This window comes from Bubalus bubalis, chromosome X, assembly GCF_019923935.1.
Source record: "Bubalus bubalis isolate 160015118507 breed Murrah chromosome X, NDDB_SH_1, whole genome shotgun sequence".
Taxonomy (NCBI): Eukaryota; Metazoa; Chordata; class Mammalia; order Artiodactyla; family Bovidae; genus Bubalus; species Bubalus bubalis.
The window spans coordinates 101,654,460-101,662,745 of record NC_059181.1 but is presented as its reverse complement, the minus strand read 5'-3'; positions in this window follow the sequence as shown (position 1 = coordinate 101,662,745).

Genomic DNA, 8,286 nt, shown 5'->3' with positions numbered 1-8,286 from the left:
GAAGCCTGGAATGCTGCAGTCCATGGGTTTGCAAAGAGTTGGACAGGACATAGTGACTAAACAACAACAACAAATGAGAATTACTGTACTAAATCAAAGTTAGCAGGGGAGAAGACTTGAGAGTCTTGCTGAAGACAATCATGGATTTATACTGAGATAGCCACACTTACTTGCTTGGCCCTGTTGATGACCAAGGATCCATATTTGTAAGAAAGACAAACCACATGTTAAATTTTTATCATACGAAGTGCAGGAAGATTTTTTATCTACTGTGCCATGTGTTTAAACACAAGTTTAAATATAGGATATACTTATATCTATTTTTATCAAAACTATTTAAAGTAAATTTGCATCTAAACAAGTCAATAAGTATGAACTATGTTGATATTTTGTATTTTTCCTGAAGTGCTGCAATTTCAGCTCAAAAATATATTTTTCCCAAGGTTTTAATCATCTGTTGATTTCACAAAGCAATCATTATATAATTGAAATATTGAGATTTTTAAATTAGACATTTCATGATATTTTGTGACTTCATAAGTTGTAAAATGAAACTTAGTATGAAAACTAGAATATTTTATCATATCAATTTGACATAGTCAATATAATACTATAGTACTCTTTTTTGAAAATATGCCTTTTACCTTAATGATTACATATTATAAACTTTATTATAGCTCTGTGGTGATTGTTATTTACTTAGGCAAAAAATATATATATTTTCAAAATCTAAATTGCTCTGACAATAATATTACACCTCTAGGAACAGTACAATGCATGCAGTTTTCATCACTCAACTACTGTGTTTATTTCCAGCAGTCTTGCCAACTGTTTATAATATCATAGAGTTAGTAAAATATAATCAAAATCTATTTTATGTCCCTTAACTGAGTACATTTTATATATCATATAATTTAGAAAATTTTATTAGACTCCATTAGTCATGTTCCAAATGCTACAAACACAACTGACAAGTGAAAGTGAAGCTGCTCAGTCATGTCCAACTCTTTGAGACCCCATGGACTGTAGCCCACCACACTCCTCTATGAGATCATCCCAGCAAGAATACTGGAGTGGGTTGTCATTTCCTTCTCCAGGGGTCTTCCCAATTCAGGGATCGAACCCAGGTCTCCTGCACTGCAAATGAATTCTATACCATCAGATGTGTATGTTAGCCTTTGGAATAAACACAACTAATATCAAACAAACATATTAGCATTTAAAACACCAGTGCCTAACATTCATACCATTCAAAATAATGATGGAAAAGATGTCATATGTGTACATTTGCATACATGCACATATGCGCCCACAATTAATTTATATTTTGTAGTTAATATCTTACTGTCATGGGCTTTTAAAAGTTTGTCTTATATACATTTTAGATGGTAGCTTCATATTTTATCAAATATAATAATTGCTTCCTTTCATCTAAAAACAAGTGCACTTTGTTTCTCACAGAAAATTTAGATTATTTTCATATAAATTAAATGAAAATCATTAAAGTGATAGAAGATTGCATATATTTACACAAGAATGTAGGTATAGATAGGTGTAATTCAGTTCAGTTCAGTTCAGTCGCTCAGTAGTGTCCGACTCTTTGAGACCCCATGAATTGCAGCATGCCAGGCCTCCCTGTCTATCACCAGCTCCCAGAGTTCACACAAACTCATGTGCATCGAGTCGTTGATGCCATCCATCCATCTCATCCTCTGTCGTCCTCTTCTCCTCCTGCCCCCAATCCCTCCCAGCATGAAGGTCTTTTCCAATGAGTCAACTCTTCGCATGAGGTGCCCAAAGTGTAGGTAAGTACAAATGTTTTAAAATATATGGTAATAACATACAATAAAAAGGGTAAAAAGCAATGACATATTTTGATTATTAGATAGTTGTACCAGAAAGTATAAACATAAAATGAAACATTCTTTGAAGTAACAATTTAGTGTTTTAAACACAGGGAAGTACCTAGTCAAACTGATGAATAGAAATAATATGAGCAGTACAATTTTCATGTCAATTTGAGGAAAAAGTGTTTTGAATTAATCATTTTAACCCTGTGTGATAAAGATAATTCTTTCAAATGTAAAATAAATAGTATAATCCAGATTTCACTCTACCCCTATCAAATCTAATAGTGTAAAGGTGTGTTTCTGAGGGATGGATATCATCTAGCATTTCTGAAAAATAGCTGAAATGCTTTGTATTAGAAAAGTAGATTTTAGGTATTTTTAGTTGGTTGCATCCTTATGTTCAGACTTTGAAGAATAAAAATAACTTTTCATAAGGTAATCACCACATAACACTCAAATAATTTGCCAGTTATAAAGGGTATAAAAACTTCAGTTCTATGAGTATAAAATACTACATGCACTTGTGAATAATATACATTGAAATATAACAAAATATACAGTAATAATAAATTCATAAGATAAAAATGTTTTAGACATTCTGCAATACATAAAAAGAGATTTTACTTATATATGTAATGGCTGAAGTTGGCCAAAATTTACTGTATGACACCCTGGGCAGTCTACAAAATTTTTACCCAGGATAATTAGTTTATGTCATTGCATACATGCATGCTTAGCCACACAGCCATGTCTGACTCTACGTGACCCCATGGAATATAGTCTTCCAGGTTCCTCAGTCCATGGGATTCTTTAGGCAAGAATACTGGAGTATGTCAGTGCATGATACTTAATAGTCACAGAGGTACAGTATGTTAAAATGATGAGTCAAGATTAAAAACTGGGGGCTATTTGATTCTTTATCAGAGATATATTCATTAATCACCCAGAGGATGCGTATTTCTTAATCCTGTACTGAAAATATATTTATAGGAATTTGTTGAGGAGGTTGGGTTATTGAGTGAATATGGTAAAAATTTAAACTGTATTTAAGCTCGAAGTACACTATTATTGTTCATTTCATTCAGCTCTGCATAAACATAATAATAGACATCATTTTTGTGAATAGTAACACATCCTTTAGTAATGAACTTATGATAGTATACTCTTCTGTAGTCAATAGTAACCTAAAGTAAAAGAAGAAAATGAAGACTGCAAATGATGTCCACTATTGCACACCACCTTATTTTCAATAAATTATATTTCTTTTATTTTAAAAATAGTTATCAATGAAAAGAAAACCCTAAAGACTGTTACAATATTGTGGTGGTGGCAAAGGTGGAAGTATAAGTTTTGAAAGATAACAAATAGAAGTTCCAACTAGGTCAGAATTGGAATAATTACAGTCAAAATACTCTCAGATGCTCTTACACACCCAGGACCCATGGTCTTTCCAATGAATATTCAGGATTGATTTCCTTAGGATTGACTGTCTAGAAAAGTGATAAAGAGAAAACACAGGCATTTTAAATAATTGATCTAAAGTAAAATATAATTAATATCTTTTAGAGTTTCCTTATCTGTTTTTACCAGAACAGTTTTATCCAATACTTTTCTTCTTCCCCAATATTAACTTTAATTATTTTAATAAAGAAATAATATGCTTTAAGTGTCTTTAAGAAATCTGTAGAAGATTGACCAAGTGGGTAGGTGAAAAACACCATTGTGTGAAAAAGTTCTTGCTTAATACTCTTTATCTTGGTATTTATTCTCTGAATAATATGTCATAGTAAACACAGTAAATTATTACATTTTATGTGCAGTAGTACAGACAAAGACTTTCTCCTTCACCAAATTTTAGATAGGCTTCTCTGAGCCCTCTTTTTGACTATATCTTATTCTTAACACTGTCTCTGGCCTGTCAAATCCTACAAATTAGTTTAGAAAGAATCCCATACCTTGGATATTTGATTACTTTGGCCTGCCTTCAGCAAGAGTTCTATTGAGTTCATTTATCAACAATCCCCTTACGCTTGATGTCTCCTTAGTAATTTTCCATCTGCCTAACCATCTTCCCCTCACTGTGCTCCTTGAGATCCCCTGGAGAAGAGAAAGGCTACCCACTCCAGTATTCCGGCCTGGAAAATTCCATGAAATATATAGTCCATAAGGTTGCAAAGAGTCAGACACAGCTGAGTGACTTTCATTTCATTTCACTTCTCTCCTCTATTGAAATCGTCTTCACACCCATCAGGAGTATTGAATAAAATCTTCCTTGGAGTTTTAACAAGTGTCAGAATATTTTTTTAACAATACAACATTAATTTTAAGTAGATTATGAAAATTTAAGAAAATATATTCTAATTCCTAGAGAAATCACTAAAATGCAAAGAAATATAGCTAGAAATCCAATAAATAAATTAAAAGAGAAATCTAAAAAATTCAGATAATTCAAAAAGAGGCAGATAAAGAAGAACATGTTTAAAAAAGAAATAGAGGACAAACAGAAAACTAACAATAAAATGGGAAACCAAATTAAACTAATCAATAGCTACATTCAATATTAATAATAAAACACTCTATGTAAAAGTAGAAAGAAAAATCAAACTTTATGCTGTCTAGAAGTGATGAATTTTAAATTTAAAAAATATAGATAGTTTGAGTATAATTGGATGGGGAAAGATATATCAATTGAACAGTAAACATAAGGAGCCCAAGTGACTATGTTAATGTCAGAAAAACAGATTTCAAGGCAAAAAGTGTTAGCAAAAACAAAGACTAGTCCATAATTATAAATGTGCTCATTCATTAGGAAGATATATTAATTTTAAGTGTCTATGCATTTAATCTCTTCAAAATATGAGAAGCAAAAATGATGGCATTAAAATGACAAATAAGCAATCCCATAAATAGTAGGGTATTTTTAATATCACCTTCTTTGCAACTACAGAACAAGTGTGTTAGTCACTCAGCCATGTCTGACTCTTCATGACCCCATGGACTGTAGACTGCCAGGCTCCTCTATTCATGAAATTCTCTGGCAAGAATATTGGAGTGGGTAGCCATTCTCTTCTCCAAGGGATTTTCTCAATCAAAGGATCATATTGGGGCTTCCTGCATTGAAGATAGATTCTTACTGTAAATATAAGTAAGAAATAGAGGATCCAAACAACACAATCAACCACATTGATACTTACATACAGACCACTACATTCTAAAACTGCAGGAAATTAATTATTTTCCAAGTAAATTCACCAAGGTAGATCATTTGCTGTACTATAAAACAAACAAATCTTATTAAATTTAAAAGGACTGAAAGTACACAGGATTTATTATACATAACAATGAGATACTTAAGAAAAAAATCACAGTATTTAGAATATAAACAACATACTTCTATGATTAAAAAAAAGAAGAAATAAAAAATCTGAATAAACTATTCCAAACTGAATTGCAATGAAAATATGGTATATCAAAATTAATGAGATTCAAATAACTAAAGGTGTTCTTAGAGAAAAACTTATAGGTTTAAATGCTTATATTAGAAAAGAAGGAAAGTCTAAAATTAATGTCCCAAGATAACAACTTATGAAGTTAGAAAATCAATACAAAATAAACCTGATAAAATAGAAAAAAAAAATTAAGAAAATGAACTAGTCAAAACTTGTCCTTTGAAAACTTAAAAATAAAATAAAATAAAATAAAACCTGATATATCTCTTTTCTAGACAAATGAAAGAACAACAACAACAACAACAACAAAAAAAAAAAAAAAAAACGAGGAAGGGGGAAATTCAGCCAATATAAGGAACAAAAGAGGAGCCATCACCAAAGATCCTAGAGACATTATACAATAAGAGAATAATTAAATACAATTTTTCCCAACAAACTGGACAACTTAGAAGACATATACAAATTCCTTGAAAGACACAGATTATCAAAACTCTCCCAAGAAGAAAATACATAATCTGAACAGTTCTCTACCTATTAAAGAAATTTACTTTTGGAGAACAGTGTGGAGATTCCTTAAAAAACTGGAAATAGAACTGCCTTATGATCCAGCAATCCCACTGCTGGGCATACACACTGAGGAAACCAGAAGGGAAAGAGACACGTGTACCCCAATGTTCATCGCAGCACTGTTTATAATAGCCAGGACATGGAAGCAACCTAGATGCCCATCAGCAGATGAATGGATAAGAAAGCGGTGGTACATATACACAATGGAGTATTACTCAGCCATTAAAAATAATACATTTGAATTAGTTCTAATGAGGTGGATGAAACTGGAACCTATTATACAGAGTGAAGTAAGCCAGAAGGAAAAACACCAATACAGTATACTAATGCATATATATGGAATTTAGAAAGATGGTAACAATAACCCTGTGTATGAGACAGCAAAAGAGACACTGATGTATAGATCAGTCTTATGGACTTTGTGGGAGAGGGAGAGGGTGGGGAGATTTGGGAGAATGGCATTGAAACATGTATAATATCATGTATGAAACGAGTTGCCAGTCGAGGTTTGATGCACGATAGTGGATGCTTGGGGCTGGTGCGCTGGGATGACCCAGAGGGAGGGTATGGGGAGGGAGGAGGGAGGAGGGTTCAGGATGGAGAGCACGGGTATACCTGTGGCAGATTCATTTCGATGTTTGGCAAAACTAATACAATATTGTAAAGTTTAAAAATAAAATAAAATAAAATTAAAAAAAGAAATTTACTTTTATTGGTTGCTGTTGAAAATTTTCCCATGAAGAAAACATCATGCCCAGGGGGAATCAAAGGCAAATTTTTTAAAACGTTTAAGGAAGATTTAAAAACAATTCTATATAAAGCTACTAAACAATATAAGAAGAAGGAATATGTTACAACTCATACAGGGACCACCATTATTCTCATGCCTAAAACAAAACAACAACAACAAAAAAGATATTGCAAAAGAAAAAAGAAAAGAATACAAGAGCTACAGACAATATTCTCATAAATATAAGCACAAAAGTCCTCTTTTAAAAACTAATTTATTTTAATTAGAGGCTAATTACTTTACAATATTTGGTGGTTTTTGCCATATATTGATATGAATAAGCCACAGGTTTACATGTGTTCCCCTCATCCTGAAAACCCCTCCCACCTCCCTCCCAACCACATCCCTCTGGGTTGTCCCAGAGCAGCGACTTTGAGTCCCCTGCTTCATGCATTGAACTTGCACTGGTCATTTATTTTACATATGGTAATATAGATGTTTTAATGCTAGTCTCTCAAATCATTGCACTTTCACCTTTGCCCACTGAGTTCAAAAGTCTATTCTTTACCTCTGTGTCTCTTCTGCTCTCTTGAATAGAGGGTCAGATTATAGGAAATCAAATAATTATGCAAATCAAAACTACAATGGGATATTACCTCACACCAGTCAGAATGGCCATCATCAAAAATTCTACAAACAATAAATGCTGGAGAAGGTGTGGACAAAGGAAATGCTCTTGCACTGTTGATGGGAATGCAAATTGATATAGCCACCATGGAAGATAGTATGGAGATTCGTTAAAAAAAAAAAAAAAAAAAAAAAAAAAAAAAACTAGGAATAAAACCATTATGTGATGCAGCAATCCCACTCCTAGGCATATACCCTGAGGAAACTAAAATTAAAAAAGACACATGTATCCCATTGCTCACTACAGCACTATTTACAATAACTAGAACATGGAAGCAACCTAGATATCCATTGACAGATGAATGGATAAAGACATTGTGGTGGTACACAGTGAAATATTACTCAGTCATAAAAAAGGAACATATTGAGTCAATTCTTGAGTCAGTCACATTAGAGTCAGTCACCTCTAATGAGGTGGATGAAACTAGAACCTATTATACAGAGTGAAGTAAGTCAGAAAGAGAAAGATAAATATCATATTCTAACACATATATATGGAATCTAGAAAAATGGTACTGAAGAATTTATTTACAGGGCAAAAATGAAGAAACAGACATAGAGAATAGACTTATGACATGGGGAGAAGAGAGGAGAGGGTGAGATATATGGAAAGATTAACATTAAAACTTATATTACCATATTTAAAATAGGTAGCCAACAGGAATTTGCTGTATGATTCAGGAAACTCAAACGGAGGCACTGTATCAACCTAGGGGGTGGGACTGGGAAGGATATGGGAGAGTGATTCAGAAGGGAGGGGATATATGTCTACCTATGGCTGATTCATGTTGAGGTTTGACAGAAAACATCAAAATTCTGTAAAGCAATTATCCTTCATTAAAAAAATAATTTAAAAATATTCAGTCCAGGTTTGATGCATGAGACAGGGTGCTCAGGGCTGGTGCACTGAGACAACCTTGAGGGATGGAATGGGGAGAGAGGTGGGAGGGGGTTCAGGAACAGGGACACATGTACATCCATGGCTGATTCATGTGAATGTATA